The sequence below is a fragment of the Mustela lutreola genome, chromosome 13 (genome assembly GCF_030435805.1).
Source record: "Mustela lutreola isolate mMusLut2 chromosome 13, mMusLut2.pri, whole genome shotgun sequence".
Taxonomy (NCBI): Eukaryota; Metazoa; Chordata; class Mammalia; order Carnivora; family Mustelidae; genus Mustela; species Mustela lutreola.
The window spans coordinates 72,047,734-72,073,356 of NC_081302.1; the positions used below are offsets into that span (position 1 = coordinate 72,047,734).

The 25,623-nt window shown below is 37.0% G+C and overlaps 1 long non-coding RNA gene across 1 annotated transcript; it reads right to left on the reverse strand.

Moving 5' to 3' along the window:
• Positions 1–1,571: 1,571 nt before the first annotated feature.
• On the reverse strand, positions 1,572–25,608 carry LOC131813723 (uncharacterized). Its single transcript, XR_009346903.1, has 4 exons — positions 25,485–25,608; positions 7,199–7,405; positions 4,512–4,615; positions 1,572–1,754 (listed from the first exon to the last, which is right to left on the reverse strand). It is a non-coding gene; the product is annotated as an uncharacterized LOC131813723 (long non-coding RNA).
• Positions 25,609–25,623: the final 15 nt, after the last annotated feature.

Genomic DNA, 25,623 nt, shown 5'->3' on the forward strand with positions numbered 1-25,623 from the left:
AGACTCCCCACTGAGCAGAGAGCCTGATGCGGAACTCGATCCCAGGACACTGAAATCACGACCTGAGCCGAAGGCAGCGGCTTAACCCACTGAGCCACCCAGGTGCCCCTATTTTTATTTTTTTAAAGTAAATTCTACCCCCAACCTGGGGCTCAAACTCACAACCCTGAGATCGAGAGTCACATGTTCTACCAAATAAGCCAGCCCGGCATTCCTTAAACATTGTTCTATTTTGCCCATTGCTTTTATCCTTTTATTTATTCTTACTTAATTATTTAATTTCTTTTTTTTTTTTTTTAGGATTTTATTTATTTATTTGACAGACAGAGATCACAAGTAGGCAGAGAGGCAGGCAGAGAGAGAGAGAGAGGAAGTAGGCAGAGAGGCAGGCAGAGAGAGAGAGAAGAGGAAGCAGGCTCCCCGCCGAGCAGAGAGCCCAAGGAGGGGCTTGATCACAGGACCCTGGGACCGTGACCTGAGCTGAAGGCAGAGGCCTTAACCCACTGAGCCACCCAGGTGCCCCTAATTATTTAATTTCTTAAGAGTAAGCTGTATGCCCAGTGTGGGGCTTGAACTCAAGACCCTAAGATCATGAGTGACATGTTCTACTGAGCCAGCCAGATGCCCCTCCTGTGACCCTCTTTAAAAATGCAAATATTCCTGGAGGTATGCCAGATTCATCTGGTCTCAGGGCAGTGGTTCTCAACTGGAGTAGAGTGAAAGAATCCCAAATTCAACTGGAAAACATCTGAAAACCACATGTGCCTCTGAGCCCACCCTTCTACTGCCTCACAATAACAGATCATTTTCTTTTCTATGGAGAGATGTAAGAGATACAAAGCTGAGAAAGGCACTGGGATTTCCAAACAGGGAGAAGAGCTGGAAGGGGAAGGAGGCTACAAGGGAAAATTAGGGGAAGGTGACCTTTGCCTACTTGGTAATACCAGAGCTAGCTAACATAAGCCAAGGCAGTCTCTTTCTGACTTTCTTCTTAAAGCAAAGAAAATACTTTCTTTTGAACATTGTCTTAGAGGTCAATTGTCTTACAAGTTGTTAAGTACACATTTTTCCTTAGAGAATTCTAGACCATCTTTTTACCCACCTAATAACTAATGGTACACCTGATCTCCTATGCGGACATTATACTAAAATTATTTTTTTCTGAAAAATTCTCTGGGTTCTTTGAAGAAATGTGTGTATGCGTGTGTTATCAAATATCGTTTGGGTAAGTATACACACTGGGCAGAGTTGCCTTGGTTTCCTGGGAGTCGAATAGCATAGGTCACCATTGTGATCGAGGTCTGAGCTGCTGACTGAGTATTTCTGAATGTTTAAGGCAGAACAGCCAAAGTAAAGACCATTTACTTTTAGCCACAGTCAGCACTCAGCCATGTGTGCAATACATGGGTCTGAGCTTGATTAATGGTAGGAAATTGCATTTATTTACACTGTAAATCCATGCGGCCCAACTGAAATAGGATGTGAAACATGCATGTAATTTAAAATCTTCTAATTTTAGAAAGTGAAAAGAAACCAGTGATATTTATTTTAATAGCATTTTATGTAACATAATATATCCAACATATTGTCATTTCCATAATCAATATAAAAATATGAGATATTTTATATTGTTTTGTTCGCATTGTGAATTTTACATTTAAAGCACATCTCAATTCCTACTAGTGATATTTCAAGTGCTCTGTAAGCACATGCAGCAAGTGACTTCTTATTGTTGACAGCACAGCCAATAAACCCTGGAATCAAAAATACCACTTTTAACGACTTATATTAAATAGCAAACGTTGTTTCACTATATATTCTTTGCAACTGCGAAGCTTGTTATGAATTATGTTAATATCAGTTGAAGGGCATGTATTTCAATATATATGGTATACAAACATATATATACATACATAGTATTATATACATTGTATGTATATGGTTATTTTATGTTCATGTTTTTAATGTAGAATAATGACTTAATCTAAATTTCATATTTATATCAAGTATATCATTGGCTTAGCTATGTAAGAAAGCAAATGAGAATTAATTTAAGAAATATTATGGGGGTGCCTGGGTGGCTCAGTTGGTTGGACGACTGCCTTCAGCTCAGGTCATGATCCCGGAGTCCCAGAATCGAGTCCCGCATCAGGCTCCCAGCTCTGTGGGGAGTCTGCTTCTCCCTCTGACCTTCTCCTCGCTCATGCTCTCTCTCACTGTCTCTCTCTCAAATAAATAAATAAATTCTTAAAAAAAAAGAAATATTATGATTAGCCACTAGAACTAACCATAATCAAAGCAAGCAGTTAAAGTTAATACCAGAAGCATACCTATAGTAATACATGAGTTTATTAAAACCATGTTTTTGTTTAGAATAAATTTCTTTACACATTGTTAGACATAATGAGTAATAGAATAATCTAGCCAGATGACTGAATGGAATAAAAATGGGGACTTTCTCCCAAACCTCTTATTTATATTTTGATTTTAATTAATTCTCTTGCATCCAAGGCAGCTTCTACTCGTGTCAATTAGGTAAGTCTGAAGCTATATAAGGGCCCACCCCTACTTCAATCTACTTCCTTTATTTAACCACTTTTATTTAATATTAATCTTTACTTCTTTTTTTTTTTTTATTAAAAGACTTTTTCTTTATTTATCTGACAGAGATCACAAGTAGGCAGAGAGGCAGGCAGAGAAAGAGGAGGAAGCAGGCTACCTGTAGAGCAGAAAGCCCGATGTGGGGCTCGATCCCAGGACCCTGGGATCATGACCTGAGCCGAAGGCAGAGGCTTAACCCACTGAGCCACCCAGGTGCCCCTTAATCTTTACTTCTTTGCCACTTGGTACAAACATGTTTCTTTCCCCATCACGTTTTTTGCCTGTAGGTTTACCCTTCCTCTTAATTCCTTTTTTCTCTCCATAGTCTACTGTCTTGCGGTTTAAAACTGTAGAATATTTTCACCTCACTTTTTTGAATAAGGGCAAAAATACTGCCTTCCCTGTTCTTATCCAGGATCTCAATCATCTCTCCCTAAGGTGTGGATACTACATTAATTCTACCTATGTATGTATATTTAACAAGTATCTTCTTTATAAGCTCATGTCATTTCTACCCATTATAGAGGAGAGACTTTTCAAATAGGCTCAAACTAGATGTGATTTCTTGTATAAAATGCACCTAATAAACCTTTAATTACTTGATGGTGCCTTTTTAAAATTTATTACCGGTGCACTTACAGATATAATTGCTTTAGACCTGGTTAGGGAAGGGCATCAGAAAGATGTTGTGAAAACATTTTGAAAATTTTAAGGTTCACAAAGCATAGAAATGATCACCTCTTTCAATTCATTTTACATAAAGAAGCTGAGATCCGAATAGCTAAATGGCTTGTCCAAGAATACATAAAAAGGGAGAAATTTTAAGTGAATCTCAACATCTTCCAATTAATTTAGAAAGTAATTTCAGTGGGATTCACTCTATCTCAAAAACATGTTTGAACCTCTTTTTAAAATGTAAGCCACAAGCAAATGCTATGAATTTATGGAAATACTGATTGACTTGTGAAAAGATAAGACAAATGGAATCTTAAGTGTAGTACATGTTTGCTTCAATATTTTCTTTTGAATTTATTATATACGTGTATATATTGTGTTATATAATATACAAAAATAATGTTTTATATATATATATATATACACACACATATATATATATATAGAACCTTTTTATGTGGTTTAAAAAAAACATAAAATTTACCTCTTAACCACTTTTAAGGGCACTGTGTGATAATGTTAAGTATTATTTACATTGTGTGAAACATATTTCTAGAACTTTTTCGTTTTTCAAAACTTAGACTCTATACCCATCAAATAACAACACCCTTCTTCCCCTTTGCCCCAGTTCCTCATAACCACCATTCTATTTTCTGTTTCTATAGATTTGACTACTTTAAATACCTCATATAAGTGGAATCATATAGCATCCATCTTTTCATGACTAGCTTATTTTACTTAACAGAATGATAAATCTTGCTTTTTAAAAGTTCAAAGTTGGATAACTGAGAGATTTCTATACAAAACATCTTACCTCTCACTACCATCTAAAAAGAAATTTTTATTTAGGAAATCATTTATCATCAATCCAATTTCAGGAGATAATAAAGAGATATGGAACCAAGAGCAATTTCACTTGAAAAGTAATGAAAATGACACAGGAGAGTTTAGACTGCAGCTCTGATTATTTGGGCAAAGGCAGATGAATTCGTACAGTATATTTCATATATATATATATATCTTCAATATCTAATCAGTGTTTTTATCTCGCACAATCATCGAAATCAGCATTCCAGTGTAAGATAGCTAAAAGACTAAACCAATTTTTCAATGTCATGTTTCTGTTATAGGCAAACAGGTCTGTGTTTGTGTCTGAGGTAAAAGCCCACTCTACAACTACCCAAGTTTGTATCACTTTTCTTTGCAGGTAAATTAACTTGACTTCTGATACTTACTCTTCAAAGATATATGAGAAGCATCCTAATGTATTTCTTCAGGTCGTAGTAAATATAAATACGGTATTTGAAAATTAACTTTATTCAGTGACCAGCAGATGGAGCTGTTGAAAAATGTTGACGTTACTTTAAAGTTTTTGTTTTGTTTTGTTGAGTTTGCTGAAATAAAACCAGTTTCAGTATATTCTCTTCTTTATATATGTAAATATGGTGCTTATTATAGAGAAAACTGGAAATGCAGGTAAGGTTAAAAGGGAAAGGGGCGTCTAGGCAACTCACTAGTTTGAGCACCCCACTCTTGGTTTCGGCTCAGGTCATCATCTCATGGGTCCTGGGATCTAGCCCCACATAGGTCTCCTATTTCAGCTGAGAGTCTGCTTCAAGATTCTTTCCCTCTGCCCTTCCTCCTGTGTGTGCATGTGCACATACACTCTTTCTCTTTCTCAGATAAACATAAATATGTTTTTTTAAAAAGAAAAATACCTATCATAATCATGCCACCTATAGAAAGTTACTTTTAATGCTTTGTTGTATGTCAGTCCAGAATATACCTTATCCATACTTTACATTTTATAAAAATGTAATGTTTTATGATATTAATAGACTATATATTAAATACATATTTATAATGTTTTATAATGTGCCTTATCTTTTTAAAAATATAAGATGTATTTGCTTGTATGGACCTCTCCAGGGAGAATATTTTAAAAATTTGCAACTGTACAGAATAGACAGGGACAAATCAGAATGGGTATTGGATATAGCTTAAGCAGGATGCTGAATGTTGCCTGGGTGTGCCAGGCATTCATCCTTTAGTTGATGGGTGGTGAGCACCGTCTGGGGGGGTGAAAGAAAGAGATTGGAGTGCCCAAGGAGAAAGGAGAGTACTCAAGAGGTGAGGGAAGCAACTATGTAACAGCCTTATAGAATTCCTTCATTATTTTAGCAACTAATACAGTCACACCAATGCACAGCAGTTGAACTATCAGCTCTAAACCATCTGAAAGTATATATAAGGATACACAAACTCAATGTACTCCTAGGAGGGGATCTGGGTAGCTTGGGAACCATTGTAGAAGAGAAAACTTTCACCCTTGGCACCATGATTATGTATTTAACATCAAAAATAATTTTTGAATATCCCAAATAACTTTCAGGTGAATAAATATGCACTTATATGATTATTTTTAGCAACTATATGCTACCAATCTATCATGTCTATGTATCATAATTTATTTAACAAACCCTCATCGCTTAAGTTCAGTAATGAATTGTAAAATAAAATGTTTAAATCCTTAAGTTCATGAAATATCTTTTACATAAAAGCACTTAGCCACTGTAAGAGATTGCTAATGAACCAACTCATTATTTTGAAATCTGGCAAATAAAGGGAAACAACACATCATTTATCCTACCTGTCTATACAAACTGTGCCAATGGATAATCATACAGTTTTCCTTGAACAGAAGAAATCTAGCTAATAAAGAAGGAAGGATAGAATTAGAATATCATCATTTTTTTTAAAAACTTGAATAAAAATAACAGATAGAGACACTGTGCATAAACACCTGCTGACATCACAAAGAAGAACAAACGTTGGACGCTCTCTGATGGAAGAACCTAGCAGCACCCATGGCAGTAATAGTGCCATAATGGTCTAGACTAAACCTGATCAGGCCTCTAGATGCAAGTACCAAGTTTCTTTTTTTTTTTTTTAAGATTTTATTTATTTATTTGACAGAGATCACAAGTAGGCAGAGAGGCAAGCAGAGAGAGAGAGAGAGGAGGAAGCAGGCTCCCAGCAGGGAGCCCGATGCGGGACTCGATCCCAGGACCCTGAGATCATGACCTAAGCCGAAGGCAGCGGCTTAACCCACTGAGCCACCCAGGCGCCCGCAAGTACCAAGTTTCAAAAAATATAGAAAAACATATCCTGGTTTCTAAATTAAATTCCAAAGCTTGACACCAAAAGCAAAAGAAACAAAAGCAAAAATAAGTGGGACTACATCAAACTAAAAAACTTCTGCACAGCAAAGGAACTGATCAACAAAATGAAAAGGCAACCTACTCAATGGGAAAGATATTTGCAAATCATATCTCTGATAAGGAGTTAGTATCTGAAAGAAGCTTACAACCCAATAGCAAACAAATAAACAATCTGATTTTTTAAATGGGCAGAGGAGGGGTGCCTGTGTTCCTCAGTTGGTTAAGTGACAACCTGAAATAAATGATAAAGAAGCCTAATTAAAAATGAGTTAACTCCTCAAAATCAAACCTACCTAAAGTGTATAAGTACACACACAACACATCTGCACAGAGAGACATCATAAGACTGTGTAAAGAGAGTAGATTTTGCTTTCCAATGAAACTAAGTTAGATCCCAACCCCACATTGTGAATTTTGGGCAATGATACTAAACTTTTCAAATACTCAATTAAATGATTTGGAAAATCTAAATAATAATACCAGCCACCTTTCAGAGATGTTGTGATAATTGAAAATATTGTATATGAAGCTGCAAATACAATTCTTGGGATATTGTATTTACTTAATAAGTAGAAATTATTATTAAATTCTACAGGTAAGTAATTTTATGTTTTATAAGAAAACTCTTAAATTAAAATGGGCATATTGCTATCATTTTTTTGCATATTTTATAAACATAATAAAGAACAAGACTTGGTAACCTTTCAAAGATGGTGTGGCAAATCTTCACCATTCAGTTCCTTGGCAGGGAAATTGAAGTTCTTTTTTATGACTTGGGAGCATCACCAGGCTGCTGAAGTCACTGCTAGCATTTCAAAGGTATCTCCTTTAAAAACACAAAGCTTGCAGTAGAGGGGATGCTGGGGATGAGGAGGCCAGGTCTAAGTCAGTAGATAGCTTGTCAGTTGCTGGGAAGAAAAAAAAAAAAGAGGGATGAATTGACTGTCAGTGGAAAGGAGAGATAACTGAATCAGAGGCTAGGCACCAGGGAGAAAGTCAAATACACAATCTACTTTACATAAGACCCCTAGTTCTATGGCTTTACCTCATCAAGGCAATAGTCTCCTCTTCCTAATCCTGTCCTCTTCATAACCAAACCCTCACATATTTCTACAAAGCAATTCTAATCTTGCCATTTCCCTGATTCCTTTCCTTATAATCATAGCCCAAAATCCTTTGTATGTTTTACACAGTTCTTTGCGACCCTTCCTCTGGCTTATCTTCCTAATACATTACACAGTATATGCTCTGGCTGTACACAATTATTTGAAAGGTTCTCCGTCTTGCCTCCTTGACTTTGAATGTTTTGTGCCTTTTTTCCCCCCAGAAAAGTCCCTAGACACTCTTCCAGACTCGACTCAACTTCGCCCACCCTGAGAAGCCCATCATAATACCCAGGTAGATTTGGGCAGTCCTTTATCCATCTTATTCATGATCCCTGCCTAGCATAACTTTATTCTTGCTCTAATTACTTTGTAATTTTGTTGCTTATATATCTAAATCCCCACAAAACCATGAGCTCCTTGGAGATAACCATAATTTATATTTGTTTTCTCAACTGTTAAGCCAGAGAGGCCTCCCTGTATGTTGCATGAACTAATGTTAATGGCTATAGAATATTAAAGAAGACCATGGTGATATTTGTGTGCTGGAGGAACAGTCAGAGGCAGAACAACAGAAGCTAGATAAAACTGAGTTAGCAATTGGACTCCAGATTTAGTAGCTATCTATATGATCTTGGGAGATATCCTTAACCTTTTTGAACCTTACATTTCCTCACTTGAAAAATGTTTTACAACCCTCCACTACAGACCTCTATCATTTCTCTCTACACTGAGCGCATTCTAAAATGGAAATCGGACTAAGTCACTTCCTGGATGTAATGGCATCCAATGCCCTCATGATGAAGACCCACTTAGAATCACTACAAGATCCTTAACCATCTAGCTTCTGCTAAGTGGCCCAGCCTCGTATTTCTCCCTAAGCCCGGATGGGGCTTCAAGTCCTTTGAAAGGCCAGGACACTTGACAGTCACTGTCAACTAGTTCCAATGGTTTCTTTGAGATGAAATCTTCTCACCAGCCTGGATTGAGATGTTGCCTTCTCTGATCCATCAAGACTGAGTTAGGTGCCCCTTACACAGGTTTCCATAATTCATGGTCAGATTTACTTTTTAGAAAAATCTTGTCAAAAGAATCGAAATCTTGCCATTTGCAATGACATGGATGGAACTTGATGGTATTACACTGAGCAAAGTAAGTCGATCAGAGAAAGACAATTATCATGTGATCTCTCTGATATGAGGAATTTGAGAGGCAGGGTGGAGGGTTGGGGGTAGGGAAGGAAAAAATGAAATAAGATGGGATCAGGAGGGAGACAAACCATAAGATACTCTTAATCTCATGAAACAAACTGAGGATTGCTGGGGGGAGGGGGGTTGGGAGAAGGGGGGTGGGGTTATGGACATTGGGGAAGGTATGTGCTATGGTGAGTGCTGTGAAATGTGTAAGCCTGGTGATTCACAGACCTGTACCCCTGGGGCAAATAATACATTATATGTTAACTTTAAAAACTGGAAAAAAAAAAAAAAAAGAAAAAAGAAAAAGAAGCCTGAAACAAAACAAATCCTGGGGGGAAAATAAAAAACTTGCAAGAAGAATGAGCCTTGTAGTGGGGAATAGGTAACAATGAATTCAAACATGGCACTTTTGGTTTGCCTGGAAGATCTCCAAATGGTGGTATTGAATTGATACATTTGGCTGGATTCAAGAGTGAGGTTAGAGATGAAGATAAGGGGAATTTTCAATAAGCAAGAACTATTTGAAGTATTAGGACTTGGATGAACTCATTTAAAGAGAATATGTAGACTAATAGTGAAATAAAACTGTGAGGTCAAAATCTTCAAGATCACTGGTATTGGATAAGCAAGAAGGAAGAGGAGCCTGCAAAAGCAGAACAGAGAGCTAGGAAAGGAACATATCAAAAAGAAAATCACAGTCGACAATGCCACAGGAGAGAAGGGCAAAGAAGAATCCATGGATCCGGAAATTAGGATCCCACAGGAGATATTAATGCTGACAGTTTTCATGGCACAGTGGGAGATGGAAGTCAGGTTGCAGCAGGGCTGAATTGTGTATAGGAAGTGAGAATGCTTTCTTTCTTTTTTTTTTTTTAAGATTTTATTTATTTATTTGAGAGAGAGAGAATGAGAGAGAGAGCCAGCATGAGAGGAGAGAGGTCAGCGGGAGAAGCAGACTTCCTGCTTAGCAGGGAGCCCAATGTGGGACTCGATCCCGGGACTCCAGGATCATGACCTGTGCTGAAGTCAGTTGCCCAACCAAATGAGCCACCCAGGCACCCAAGAATGCTTTCTTTTTATAGCATAGCTATGAGATTGTTGTGACAACTGTAATTCACTTTAAAATACTTCCCATAGATAATGTGAACAATGTGAGCACACATAAGTGTGTGTTCAAGCCACACTCAAGATGCAGCTAGCGTTCTGATTAGTCACTCATAAGGTAAGGGAAGTGAGTCAACTAGCCATGTCCCAGAGGGTGTTATCACCACCCTTCGGCTGGTCCTATCTCCATCAACACCACTTTGCTTACTAAAGTCAGAAATGAATTTTCACAATTAATGGACTTATAGATATTGTGAAGGATATTAAAAATGGATTTTCACTAGTTGAGATTTAAAGTATTCAAACTAAAATATTCTGGGGATCCTGTCCATCTGTACAGAAACAAGTGATAAGCATAGACACCTATTGTCTCTGGTGTCTCTGGTGTATGGTTGAATAGCTTTGAGGTGGTATTCAACCATAAGTCAGTAGGGTTTCTAGTTCACCAATGCCAACTACAAAGAGTAAAAGAATTTTCTTTGGAATACTATTTTGCCTCAAAAGAAGCTTTCATGCAAGATGGTGGTCGGAGCACCAAAGGAACGAAGAACAAGCTACAGTAAAGGCTCTATGAACTCTTTTGTGTTCACATTTAAACACAAATGTTTGCACGTAAATGTCTGTTAAGTGAAAAAGAAACTTGCTTTCAAGGTGATGGGGCAAGGGAGCAGGAAGTAATCCTTACTCAGTTCTAGCTATTGAAGGCAATTATTACCTATCAAAAAAGAAGCTAAAGGCTGGTTATTACTAAATGGGCTGAGCTCAACTCAAAACAGAAATGAAAAAAAAAAGATAGGGACCCCCAAAAGAGGAATGGAGAGCATGGAGAATTTTATTTTCTCTGTCCATGGTACCAGCTGTTTTGCTTCATCAAAGCTGTAGTGGCTTTGGAGCATCTGGGTGGCTCAGTTGGTTGAGCATCAAATTCTTGGTTTTAGCTCAGGTCATGATCTCAGGGCCATGATCTCAAGACCGTGAGAGTGAGCCCCATGAACTCCAGGTTCAGTGAGGAGTCCGCTTCTCTCCTTCTCCCTTACCTTCTGCCTTCTGCACCATGGCCCACGCACCTTCCACCCCACTATTGGATACCACAAGCAGGGTACTGGCTGCATGGACATGCACACCTGCCCTTTCTCTCTTATAAAAACAAAACAAAACAGTAGTGTCCTCACCATTCTCAAAGGCATAACCTTTATTACATGAGACAGATGATTGATTTTATCATTGCTTAGATGGCAGACTTAATTAAAATTCTGTCACTTAGTCCTCCAAGGAAGAGATCCCAAGAGTTAAAAAGTGAGAGTGATAGCTGCTTTTTATACCTATGAATAGTTTAAATGATCAATAATATAATTTTATTTTGCCATAATGAAAATCATGATAGTGACAGGGAGACTGAGTAGTAGAAAGAATAGAGATTTTCAGGTTCCTGGATAGAAAAAAAATATTCTTTGTAAAAAATAAAATGCAAAAATGGGATTAAACTATTCTTACTTAAAAGTACCAGAAAAATATAGCTGCAGAGATAATAGACAACTTTTTTGGTGACATTTTGTCCTGTTCCTCCATTAACTTTTCCAAATAAGAGAATACAGCTGCCAGATCTAGGAAATCTTGGAATTTCACTGTTTTTGAGGCAATGGAATTATACCATTTTGAGATCTCCCTTCTGATGTTTCACTGCACTTGATGTTCCCAGGATGTAATCCCTTCTAACTGATAGCAGCGAATAAGACGTAATGCTTTCAGAGGGGGGCTTTGCCTTGATGCATGAATTACACTGAAGAATAAAAATTTCACACTTTCCCTTAAATGTCAATAGAATGAAAAATTTTAAAAATCAGCTTTCTGTAAAAAATCAAAAGGAAGTATTTATCATTTGACCAAAAGGCAAGCTCCTGAAAGTTTCCTTCCACCCCACTATTGGATACCACAAGCAGGGTACTGGCTGCATGGACATGATACCTGGGCAGTGGAACAGGGGATAACACTCAGAAGGGCCAGAATTTGATTTAATGCTCTGCCATCACTATCCTGAATAATTAATAATTCTTTAACAAAAGATCCCTCAATGTATGAGCATCCTATAGTTAAATCTCTGACCACTTGGCTGTCCTTTGGCTATCCTAGGCTCCATTTGGGGCCTGCCACGGACTGATTAATGTCAGCCAGTGTCAACTGACCCAATCTATCCCTCTGCATCAGAATGAGGGACTCCCCAGCTACCCCTATCTCCCAGGAAAATACAGAAATGCGTTTTGTTTTTCTGGATTTTCCTATTAACAATTGTAAGGAGAACACAATTACCAAAGGAATGATTCCAAAGTCTTCACAGTAACACGGTGTCACAGTGTTCAGTTACAGTATCCCTTCTACCATGGCTACAGGATCATCTCAGCCTTGTTAGAATTCCACTCACAGACCCAGGCTGTTAGATGGGCAGGACTCTTTTTTCTCCAAATGTCCTTCTGCCCAACACAGTTATCAGAAGAGAGAATTTCCACAGAGTAATGCGGTATGATATCAAAGTGAAATGTTTCCCAGCAAAGGACTGGAAAAAAGCAAGTTGTAAGAACAGGTAGAGAGAACAAATTCAGAAAGAAGAGAAAGAAGCAAGGAGAAAACCCGATATATGCATGCATATATTTGTATAAACATGGAGAATGATGTGGAAGGAGACATGCCATGATGTTAATACTGGTTACCTCAGAGGAGTTGGGTGGAGTGAGGGCTGGTGGGGAGATGAGTATCTTTTCCTTTACATACATGTCTTTTCTACTTGTTATAATGAGTATGTATTATGTACATTTTTATAAGTTCAATGACATTTTATAACACTCTTTTATAGATCAAACTTAGAAGTTTTATAATAATTTTAACAGGAACACATTCAAATTCTCCTAAAGTTAAATTTATTTTCCACAAGACATAATTTCTACTTTAAGTTTAAAGTAGATAGAGTTATGGCTAAGAGTGTGGACCCAGGAGGTAGATTACAGAGTTTCAAATTCTGGTTCTGCCTCTTACCAGCTCTGTGACCTTAAGCAAGTTCCAGTTACAAAACCCTTCTGAGCCTGTTTCTTGGTTTGTAAAATACAGATCATAATAGTGTCTACTTCATAGGACTATTCAGAGATTCAATGATTTCAAATATGTAATGCATTTAGAAAAATGTCTGGCACTATTTGTTACTTACTTTAAAGCTCTCTGGATTGAGAACCCATCATTTATGAATATAGATTATAGAAGCTGAAGCTTTTGAAATAAAGTAGTTTTTATTGCCACAGTACTAGTAATGTATTTGGGCAAATGCAAGTAAAACTGCTGTGTACTATGAATTTTAGGTAATATGCTATCTATAAAAATTACACTAAGATGTTCTATTTACTAGGATGTTTAAATTAGAATGAAAGAAGTTGCTCAGGTTAAACTACATGAGTAATAAACATTGAGTAAAGGAGGAAGCAAGAACACTTTCACATGAAAATCCAATCTATTACAAGAAAACATCAATGGGTGTTTAAGGTTTGAAAAATGACCCAGTACTGTGGGCTGAGCTGTGGGAGGACCTTAGCGAGCGCTGAGCTATGGATGTACTTACTGAGGATGCAGTAGTAGGTAGGGTTAGTGCTACCTTGTGGAACACTTCACCAGAACAACAAAAACTGTGGAAACAGGCCTTGTACACAACCAGGCAAGAGACATTGCCTGTAGACTGAATTTCCTCCATAAGTAAATAAGTCTTCTCCATTTTAGATGATGTCCTAAAGAACATGATCTTTCTCTTCTTTACCCCTTGCCTCCTCCCCATGACCTTCTCTCCATCTGCCCCACGCCCGACTCTATAGGGCATTCATCTTTCCCAACAACAGTGTCAGATTCAGTTATCCACCTCCCTAATGCTCCCTTCTGGGGCACTTCAGTACTCTTTTCCCTCTATTCCTTACACAATGCAGTCGCTCTTTAGATCCTAAATCTCTGAACAGAGGCACTCAGAAGCTCAAACTTTTCTTTCAAAAAAGTTGATTTATTTAATAGTAAAATAAATGCACATTCACATCATTTAAAATTCAAAGTTACAAAAGGGTATTCTGTGAAATAACCCTTCTCATCCCCCAACCCCTCTCCAAAAGCAACCAACTTGTTTCATGTGTTCCTTCCACAGACATTTTATACACACACGTGTGTGGCCATATTTTCATATTTTTATACATAGTATCATATAGTACATGCTCTTAAGCATTTTGCTTTCCTCAAATAACAATTTAACTCAAAGATCATTCTATATAAATACAGAAAGAACTTTCTCATCTTTTCTGCTACATAGCATTCCATTGTAAGAAAGTACCATAATTGTTTAATTAATCCTCTATTGATGGACATTAAGCTGTTTCCAATCTTTTCTTCTTCTTTTTTTTTAAGATTTTATTTATTTATTTGACAGACAGAGATCACAAGCAGGCAGAGAGGCAGGCAGAGAGAGAGAGAGAGGAGGAAGCAGGCTCGCTGCTGAGCAGAGGGCCGGACGTGGTGCTCGATCCCAGGACCCTGGGACCATGACCTGAGCCGAGGCTTTAACTCACTAAGCCACCCAGGCGCCCCATCCAATCTTTTCTTCTTAATGTCAAGATCCAGTTCTGAACTTCTTGTTTTCTAATTCTATATTTTTTTCCCCTGAAGCATCGCGTTCAGTTATGGCTTTACTGATTATTAAGCACTAGGCAGCTGACAACCAAGTTTTTTCCTACTCTGGTTTGGGGGTGTTGTTATTGTTGTTGTTGTTGTTCTAGTGAAATTAAGTCACACATTCCCAACTGCCTACTAGGAATCGTTAGAAGGATCTACTCCCTCAAACTAAGCATATCTAAAATAGAGAATAATCTCCTCTTCCCACCCATTCTGCTGGGTTAATTTTATCTGAGATGCATGACATTTATTCCCAATTCCACTCACTTACCCCCACACATCCATGCTGCTGTCACTATGTTTGTGGTGTTCTATTACTCAGTGCACAACCAACTGCCATCACAGAGATGGAAAAACCAGAGTTGTATGGTTGCATAGCTAAATGGAGATATCCAAGAGACTGTCAGATTGAATGTGTGAGTACCTGATCTTGAAATGACATTGGAGCTATACCCCCATCTCGTCATTGAAAACCTTCAGAAAGTGTTGTTTCATTTCAGTAAGTTTGTCTTTCATCTCCTTTAGTTTTAGAGACCTTTTAGCCAATCTGAGGGGAATCAAAGTCAATTGGTAACAAAGGGTGGGGTTTCTGAAACTGAAACAGCTTGCTCATATAAGGTAGTGCCAGCTCATGAGAACAACAGGAGGACGCCTCCTTGTCTTTACGTCTAAGGCATGACACCTGTGATGTGTAGTGGCACAGCTCTCTACCTCCTCCCTCCACCCCTGTAAAATGAAGAGAATGCTTGTTCAGGGAAAAGATGGCAGTCACTCCAATGGCATATTATGAGAAAGTAAACCAGTGCAAGAGCCCTACAGTACAATGAAGCAGAGGCACTGGTAGCATCTTACCAAGGGGAAACATCAAAGCAGCATAGAAACACTTCCCAAAGTAAACAGGGAAGGTAACCATAGATGTAGGAGTCACATGAGAGCCTCAAGATGTGGGACAGGAGAGAGTACTGGGAGCCTAATGCTCTTTAAGTTTTATATCATAGACACACCTACATTTATAAGTGGGTATCTAATTTTCTATATCTTACCTTTTCATCATTTGTTTAAGATTTTAGTTTCTGAAGAGAATCCTGTGATGGAATGTCTATGGCTTAGTTGAATAATATACCAGGGCCTATCTGGTTTAAAATGTTTCCAGTTTAAAATAGAAGCTATGAAGAATGCCACAAATAAACCAGACAATTTAAGGAATTTTTTAGAAGATATAATGTTGAACTCATCCTACAGAGGTGGGGAGTTGACAGGATGCTCCAACTTTCTGAAGCATGTTCCATATCCCATTTGCCTTATAAAACACAAATACAAAGATTTAATTATTAAGAATTTTAAGATGGCAACCACAGAATACTAATCGTATGAGGGGTGCCATTCTGATCACAGGTCCGGTGCAACCACATTGATTGCACAGTCATGCACTGAATGTCTCTGTCCCCCTAGAATTCATATGTGGAAATCCTAACCCCTAATGTGATCGTATTAGGCGGTTGGGCCTCATGAATTAGGCTCCATGAGTATGGAGCCCTCAAGAATGAAATTAGTACCTTTATAGGAAGGAATATCAGAGAGATTTCTCTCTCTGTCATGTGAGCACACAATGAAAGAACAGTGTCTGCAAGCCAGAGACCAGGTCCTCATCAGATGCTGGATTTTCCAGTGCCCTGACTTTGGACTTCGCAGCCTCTAGAACCATGAGATATAAATGTTTAAACAATCCAATCTCTAGTACTTTGTTAGAACATCCTGAATGGACTAAGACACATTCCCATGAAGCTGTCCCTGAATATGGTTCATCAGTCAATAGATAATGAGATTGAAATATTTGGTCTACAATTCTTGTTTTATAGAATTATCTTACCCTCAGAAATAATCTCAATTTCCAACAGTAGGGAAATATTTAAGTACACTACAACATGTGTGTTTTGGATAATTATTTGACCATTAGCAATGGCTATAAGCATTTTAATCATGGAAAAAGTGCCTATGCTCTGTAGGTAATTAAAAGAAATAGGATATTTAAAAATTATATTCTGATTCTGTGAGCCAAATTATGTAAAGAGAAGAAAAATGCATTAAAAAAGCCTGAAGGGAGAGATACCAAAATGTTAAGTTTTCTCTGGATTGCAAGCAGCTTATGTGTAATACTTTTTAACATTTCTCTAGGGGATTTTTGTCTTTTTTTTTTTTTGGTTATGTAGTACCCAATCCCAGCCTTTCCAATGTATTAGCCAGCCACCTGGCAGAGAATACCACATTGTATATAGTGTTGGTGACAGGCAGAGACGCAAGGAGAGTTGAACTGGCCAGGCTTACCATTTCCCCTCTTCTGGTATAGTCAGTATATAGGCACATGACCTAGGATTTGAATAGTTAAATGTTTCTCCTGGGATTTTGAATCTTAAACTAATGTTAAAACTGTATGGAGGGACACATGGGTTGCTCAGTTGGTTAAGCATCTGACTCTTGATTTTGGTTCAGATCATGACACTGGGGTCCCGGGATTGAGCCTGATGTTGGGGTGTGGGGGGGGTGAGTCCGTTCTCAGTGTGGAGTCTGCTTGAGATTCTCACCCTCTCTCTCTGCTCCGCCACCCACCCCCGGCTCAGGTGCGCATGCTCTCTCTCTCAAATACATAAATATTTTTTTAAAAATTTATTTAAAGATTTATTTTTATTTATGTGACAGACAGAAATCACAAGTAGGCAGAGAGGCAGGCAGAGAGAAAGGGGGGAAGCAGGCTCCCCACCGAGCAGAGAACCTGATGCGGGGCTTGATCCCAGGAACCCAAGATCATGACCCGAGCCGAAGGCAGAGGCATCAACCCACTGAGCCACCCAGGCACCCCTCAAATACATAAATCTTAATAAAAAAAAAAAAAAAAGGAAAAGGAGTATGGAGATGGCCAAAGGTTGATGACAAGCAACGTTCACTGTAGTGCTGACAAGACTTTTCTGCAGATATACTTACTGCTTACACACAGTTCTTCTAGTGAGCCATTCCTGAAAACCCTTGCAGCTGTTCGTTCATTCATTTCCATGCTGGGTTGCCAGCTGATCCTGAGCTTTTTATCCTCTGATATCTTTCCCCTAAATTCCCTTCTGCTTAATCTAGTCAGAGTTGGTATCTATGACTAGTACCACATAATAGAACTTCTTTATCCTTTCAGTATTTCCACATTTTCTATGACAACAATGCATCACTTTAATAGAATAGAGGGAAATTTTTTAAATAGGAAAAACATCACTAACCCATCCCCCAATCACTCTCCTCTCAGCAGTCTTAAACAATGATTGAGTTAAAAAATAAATTTGGGGATACCTGGGTGGCTCAGTGGATTAAAGCCTCTGTCTTTGGCTCAGGTCATGCTTCCAGGGTCCTGGGATTGAGCCCCACATCAGGCTCTCTGCTCAGTGGGGAGCCTGCTTCCCTTCCTCTCTCTCTCTGCCTGCCTCTCTGCCTACTTGTGATCTCTGTCAAATAAATAAATAAAATCTTAATAAATAAATAAATAACATGAAAAATTCAGCTTTTGCATCTGTAGGTTCTAAAAATAATATCATCCTTATGTAACGAAATGTCAGTATTTTTAAAAATAAGGGACGCCTGGGTGGCTCAGTTGGTTAAGCAGCTGCCTTCGGCTCAGGTCATGATCCCAGCGTCCTGGGATTGAGTCCCACATCCGGCTCCTTGCTCTGCGGGGAGCCTGCTTCTCCCTCTGACTCTGCCTTCCACTCTGTCTGCCTGTGCTCGCTCTCGCGCTCTCTCTCTGACAAATAAATAAATAAAATCTTTAAAAAAAAATGTTACTGCAGGTAACTACAAATATTTATAATGGAAAAATCAATAAATCATACCACTGATGGTAAATAAGTGAAGCCCTGGAAGTCATATATGAGGTTTTATTGAAGCTACATATTTTTTTAAAAAGCAAGTATATTGACTAGTTGCTCTGAAAAATTGCCTATAAGGTATACTTTCCAATGACCTTAGCACTAAAGATCCAGGAAAGATGTTATTTATGCAACTCCTGATTAGAAACATAAATGGTTTCATGTCCAGATCCATAAAAATTTGTGGGAATTAATTATATTCCATGAAATAAAACTATAAAATATTTTACTGCATACATTTTTTTACCCCCAACCCCCTGAAATATCCTGTAGAAGATATAGAAACTGTCAAATGTAGATTTTCTTTATGAATAGGATAAACATTCATGTAGTTTCATTGAAAGATAGTTTTAAGAAGAGCTTCCTTAGAGATCATTTGAAAATGATTGCTTATTTCTTCTTCCATTTCTTTGTATCATCCTATTTGTGTGAAGTCTGGTATAGCATATCTTTTATAAAGTTTGTTTTTTCTGTAAGGACAGACCTGAAAGATGAGTGGGGGTAATAATGCCCATCACTAGAGAACATACTTGTTAGAAGACTAAATGGTGGGCATTGTAAGGTCCAGACCAACTGGAGAAGCTAGCTGGCCCCTGCTTTGGCCTCATTACACCAGTGTTGTTACCACCTTCCTTGCTATCACCACTGCCAGGAAAAAAAATGCTCTCTCTTGCTTCTCTGTTTAGGATTTACTGACCCTGTCACTTTCAGGGACAAGTGCACCAAGCACAATAAGTAAATAAATGTATTGTTTTATTATTTACAAAATACCTCCTAGTGTCATTTTGGGAGTAGGGCAATACATGTGAGGCAGGTAGAACAAATGAACTGGGACTTGGTTTGTGACCTGTTGTAAGCTGTCTATAGTTTAAGCATAAATAATGTGGCTACATGCAAAAGTTCAAAGATGGTGCACACCAATGGTAGTCCTCACTCATAAAAATATTAATGGGAAAGTTGAGGCCCACGAGAACCAAAAAATATGGACAACAAAATATGGCTTATTAAAGTATGTTCAGAGAAAGAAGATCAAAGGAGACTGGGAAAGTAGAACTCTCAACTATTTTGTCTATTTTGTTTCTAATTTCTCCATCAGTGACTAGTCTTTGATACCTAAGCCTGATTATGATATGGCCAAAAAAAATCTCAAACCAAAATCACTTACAAATACCAATGCAAAAATCCTATAGTGAACAACCTCCAGTAATACATTAAGAAAATAATGTATTATGACCAAGTGGGACTTACATCAAGTATGAAAGTATGGTTTAATATTAGGAAATATTAATATAACTCACCATATTAATATGTCCAGTTGCTGAAAAACACTAACAAAATTCAACACTTACTCCTAATTTAAAATTCCTGAGAAAATAGGAACAGATGGATACTTTCTTCTTTTTTTTTTCTTTAAGATTTTACTTATTTATTTGAGAGAGAGAGAGCACAAGCAGGGGGAGTGGCAGAGGGTGAGGAAGAAAAAGACTCCCCATTGACTGGGAAGCCTGATGCGGAGCTTGATTTCAGGACCCTGAGATCACAACCCGAGCCAAAGGCAGACACTTAATCCACCCAGGCACCCCTGGATGGATACTTTCCAATATGAAAAATATATATATATGTATATATATGCGTGTCTTATTTAATGGCGAAAAATTAAAGACATTTCCGCTAAAGTCAGGAATAAGACAAAGATGATTACTATCTTCATTACTATATTGTGTTAGAAGTATTAGTCAATGTAATTAGATAAGAGAAATTGATTAGATGCATAAAAATTGTAAAAGAAGAAGGAAAAAACTACCTCTGTTTACAGATAACATGATATCATACCTGTTAAATCCTAGGAATCAGTACTAAACTATCTCAAATAACAAAATAATTCAGTAAGGTAGCAGGATACGAAATTAACATGAAAAATAACAGCCTTAACTTCCACAAATAATAACCAGCCAGAAGAAAAAAAAATGTATCATTTATAATAACTAAATATCATTTAAGTAAAAGAATGTATCATTTATAATAACTAAATATCATTTAACTAAAAAGATAAAACACTTGGGAATTAACTTAATAAATGTTCAAAACCTGTGTGAAGGAAACTATAAATTCCTGACACAAAAATTGAGTTGAAAAAATAGAGAGATAGCCATTCTCAGGATGTGTCAGTATTATCCATGTATTAGTTCTTCATTAAGCTAATTTATGAATAGGGTGCAATCCCAACTTAAAAAATACCAACAGACTTTTTCTTAGAGCTAGTTAAGTTGATACTATTAGCTTACATGGAAAAATAAACACTTAAGAATAGCTAGGAAATTACTAGAAAGAGTTACTGGGGAGTGTGGTGGATACACCCAACTATATACAATTAAAAGCAGAGTACTGGTACATGAATAGGCTGAAAGGCTAACTGAATAAAGCAGAAAACTCATGCTTATTTGGACATTTAATATATGATAAAAGTGGTATCTCAAACCACTGAAACAAAGATTAACTATTTAATAAATCATGTTAGGGAAAAATTAGAAATTCATTTCCTATACCATATATAACTATAAGCTCAAAATGGATTGAGATCTAGCAAAAAGCATAAGTAAATTCGTCTTAACCTGCATGTCTATAGGTTTTCTGGCTATGACTTAAAGTCCAGATGTAATAAAGGCATGATGAGTTCTTAAAAAAAAAAAAAAAATTACATGGAGGGGGGAACCCAAGCACACATGAACACACACAGAAATGAGGAGAAATTATTGTAATATGCCAGATAAAGGACCAATATCGCTAATATGTAAAGACATTTTGAAATTGAGTGAAAAAAGACTAAAAAATACAATAAAACATGAACCAAAGCCTTGTCCATAGAAAAGACACAAAAATCTCCCCAACTTATAATAAGAAAAATGTAAATTAAAACTACACTGACATACCATTTCTCACTCATTATGTTATCAAAAGTTCAGGTAAACTGGCATATTCATAAATTCTTGATGGGCATGGAAAGTGATATAATCTCTATGTAAGAAAACTTAATAATATATAGTATATTTTGATTTACCTTTTGATCTAACAATCCCACTTTTGGGAGTTTACTCTAAAGATAGTTCTCTTAAAATATAAATACACAGGCTTACTTATTGTAGCATTATTTAGATTTGCAAAATGTTGGATACTACCTAAATATTCTAAGCATCAGATTTTAAGTAAATAACTATAGCACATCTACATAATGGAGTGTTACGTAGCTGTTTATAAAAAAAAAAAGAATGAAGATTATCTCTATAAATTGATGCAAAGCAATCTCCAGAAGATACTGTTAATTGAAAAAAGCAAAATGCAAAACAGCATATACGGTAACCCTTTGGAGTAAGAAACAACAAAGAAGAAAACATACATTTATCCACCTTATTTTTACAAAAAGAAACACAGGAAGGATACATCAAAATCAATAAAATTGCATACATCTAAAAGGTGGTAGCAAGAAGGGTTCAAGAGATACAGGAGAGTGTGATATTTCTCTGATTATACTTTTTTGTATGATTTAAATTTTTTAGAAGCACATTATCCTACATTTCCAATAGTAAAATGAAATTATCAATAATGGAATGAAAAATAAACTAAAACTAGAAATAGAAACAAGTGAAGTCATGTGTATTTGAAATGACTAACAGAAACCCACTGAAGTAGGATAGTGTAGGGTGAAAGAACTAATTCAAGTTATTTTTGCACATAGTATTTTGACTTTCAACCCCCAATCTAGGGGGAAAAAACTACAAACAAGGCTTGAACCCCTTCTAGTAGTTGCTTTTGTAATAATATGAATGTAACAATTCTGAAACTATTTTATGTGCAATGTAGGATTAGACAAATAAGTAAACATTGCTGTTAGGAAACAAGGATCTCACTGTTAACGAAGGTAAATACAAATATGAAATTGGGGAGACAACAGAATAGTGATTCTAAGTATCAATATTCATGATTTCTTAAGTGTAAATTATATATATATGTACATAAATACATATATATAAATTATATATATAAATACATACATATTTATATATATTTATTTTATATATAAATAATATTTATACAATAAAAAGGTGAGGGAAAAGGAATATATATATTTATTTTATATATATATATATACACAATAAAATATATACAATAAAAAAAGGTGAGGGGGGACGCCTGGTGGCTCAGTTGGTTAAGCAGCTGCCTTTGGCTCAGGTCATGATCCCAGCGTCCTGGGATCGAGTCCCACATCGGGCTCCTTGCTCCGCAGGGAGCCTGCTTCTCCCTCTGACTCTGCCTTCCACTCTGTCTGCCTGTGCTCGCTCTCGCTCGCTCTCTCTGACAAATAAATAAAATCTTAAAAATATATATATATATTCCTTTTCCCTCCCTTTTTTTATTGTATATATTTTATTGTATATATATTGTGTATATGTATATACCTATATACTACATATATAGTATGAATATATTGAATTGAATATATATATATTGGCATATATATATACCTATATATATATACAATATATATTATATATACATACATATACAATAAAATATATATAAAAATATACAATAAAATATATATATAAATATATATATATTCCTTTTCTCTCATCCTTTTTTATTGTGAGGGCCTAAAAGAAGTATCAATAAGTACATTTAGTTTTAAGGTCTTAGCTTCTAAATACCATTCTCCAGTAAAAAACAAAAGAAACCAAGGCTTGGGTGCCTGGGTGGCTCAGTGGGTTAAGCCGCTGCCTTCCGCTCAGGTCATGATCTCGGAGTCCTGGGATCGAGTCCCGCATCGGGCTCTCTGCTCAGCGGAGAGCCTGCTTCCCTCTCTTTCTCTCTGCCTGCCTCTCCATCTACTTGTGATTTCTCTCTGTCAAATAAATAAATAAAAATCTTAAAAAAAAAAAAAAGAAACCAAGGCTTTTGGAGAAACTGTTGACTCCAGGATAGGAGTAACAAATGTACAAGATAAGCCTGAAAAATTATTGTGCCACAAAGGTAAGAAAGTGTTCAACATGCAGGTCAAAGGGAACCAAACTAAAGCCAGCCAAATCTGATGATTTGAGCAACAAAATAAAAATGGGGAAGAGAGAACAATATCCCATGTGGAAGAATTCCAAATAAATTATATAAATACTCTAAGGGAGAGAGAGAGATTAACAACCAGAAATGTGCACTGTGCACAGTGACTTCCTTCCAAGGGGTACAGTATGGAAAGGGAGAAAAAGGAGTCACTTTACAATGGAGAAATCTGAAAAACTGCTTTATCCAGGTGATCAAGTTTAACATAAACAATCATAAATTGGGTTGATAGTATGTACTCCTGCTACTATGTGATGAAAGTGACACTTTATCTCTGTGGTCTTCCCCTCAAAAACATATAACCCCAGTCTAATCATGGGAAAATATCAGATAAATGAATTACAGTAAAAGGGCAGCCTACAAGATATCCACCAGTTCTCCCAAAATTGTTGAGGTCCTCAAAAACAGAGTCTGAAGAACTGTTACAGCCAAGAAGAGCCTAAAGAGAAATCCCAACTACATGTAATATGTTATCCTGGAAGGGATACTGGAACAGAAAGGAGACTGGGTAAAAATTAAAGAAATCTAAATAACTATGGACTGTAATTTATGTGAATGCATCTATATTTGGTTCACTAATTGTAACAATGTATCATAATAAAGAGGTTAATAATAGGGGAAATAGGGGTGGGTGTGGTAAATGGGAACCGTGTACTACATCTATTCAGTTTTTCCGTGAATCTAAAACTATTCTCAAAATAGTCTAATATAACTAACTAAATAAATAAATAATAAAAGACAGTAAAGGATTTTTTGATGGACATCTTGAACAAAAAGGAAAACATAAATTCATGCTGATAGTAAATAAGGATAGCTCTTCTTTATAGTAGCATTACCACTAATAAATGTGGAGGGCTTGAAGGAAATGGGAGGGAAAAAGCTAGCTTGTAACTCTCATTGTAAAGCTCGGTTGCAGCAAGGATCATCCGATGGAGATTGAACTACAAAGTAGAGTTTGATTAGGAGCAAGGTATTTGCTTGGTTTCAAAGTAGCTCTTCATAGATTGCGATTGTGAGTTGCACGGGATAAAATAAACAGTGGAGAAACTGGAAAGCACCTTGATAAGGTGATAAAGATTAATATCACCTTATAGTGGACAGACATCCTGAACCTCCAAATATAGATACCCTGAGAAAGACACAACTTCACTCACACGGTTGTTTCCACCGAGGAAGCATAACTTGGATCTAAGTACGAGGAAACATCGGAAAAGGTTGATGTGGGAATTTGTATTTGAGGAAGAGTCTTTCTTTATAAGAGGATGCATATCTTTGGTCATAAGCCTAAAACCCTCTTGGTCACAAAGCTGTTAAATAATCAAATGCAAATATTCCAGACAGTTATTTTAACTGTTAAATTTATAACAGTTAAATTTATAACTGTTAAATTTATAACCTCAACAGAAAGATTTATTCCAATACCAAGACGTTAGCCGTTTACTTGTAGTGGCAAGAAAGAATGCAGAGGAGGGAGCGGACTTAGTACGGGGAGGTGGTGGAGGGATGGGACTCTGAGGTGAGGACCATCGAGTTGGTTTTTTTTTGCTTTGTTTTGTTTTTTTAATCAGTTGCTGCTCTAAGTGCTTGTCACAAATTGACTCTTTAAGTGGGAAAGTTCAGTAGCTGGTCCTTGTTTCTCAAAACAAAAGAACACAAATACGATAAGAAATAACTTTCTCTTAGTACTTAAGGCTCTGCTGCAGTGATTGCTTCCATGGACAGAAGAGACTGGAATTACTCAGTGGTTTTTTTGTAGAAACGCCAGCAATCCTACGTGGCGATACCAAATGCCGAGACCCCGTTGAAAAGCACGATTCTTTGTATCCTAGAAAGTCTTAAAAGCATGCACCGACAGCGGCTTATGTCTTTAGGGTGCCAGGCACTCACGTTCTCTTTCCTTTACGGATGAATCCCAGAGCAGGTCGCTGCCTTTTTTAGCCAAAGTTAACAGTTCTAAATAACTTCCCAGCTCCAAATCTAGGAACTAGTTAGGGTTTACGTTGGTTAACGCCGCTGCGTCTTTCAT